The 274-nt window shown below is 35.4% G+C and overlaps 1 protein-coding gene across 1 annotated transcript in view; it reads right to left on the bottom strand.

Moving 5' to 3' along the window:
- The window catches only part of wars2 (tryptophanyl tRNA synthetase 2, mitochondrial), a 25,643-nt gene that overhangs the window by 24,909 nt on the left and 460 nt on the right, over positions 1 to 274 (bottom strand). The window lies entirely within an intron of this gene.

Here is a 274-nt window from a genome sequence, read left to right as displayed (position 1 = left end):
CATAAAGCAGGGGATGCTTTAGTTGTTCTTCCATTATTTGCTTTGGTTTTAGAGCTGGACCACAACATGATTTTTCTCTCATAAATGTCTTTTACGCAAAGTGCAAATGAACGGCGCCATTATAAATTGCTTGATACTGGGAGCAGTTACCTTACATCTTTACGTTATAATTTTAACACAAACTATGATCTAACGTTAACCAGGTACTAAGTAAGCAGGTTGGGTAAAAAGTACAATATGTACCTCTGAGATGTAGTACAGTATAAAGTACAAT

The sequence above is a fragment of the Anarrhichthys ocellatus genome, unplaced genomic scaffold (genome assembly GCF_004355925.1).
Source record: "Anarrhichthys ocellatus isolate YVR2014 unplaced genomic scaffold, GSC_Weel_1.0 scaffold77, whole genome shotgun sequence".
NCBI lineage: Eukaryota > Metazoa > Chordata > Actinopteri > Perciformes > Anarhichadidae > Anarrhichthys > Anarrhichthys ocellatus.
Note: the sequence above shows the minus strand (reverse complement) of the source record. Positions and strands in the feature narration are given on the sequence as shown.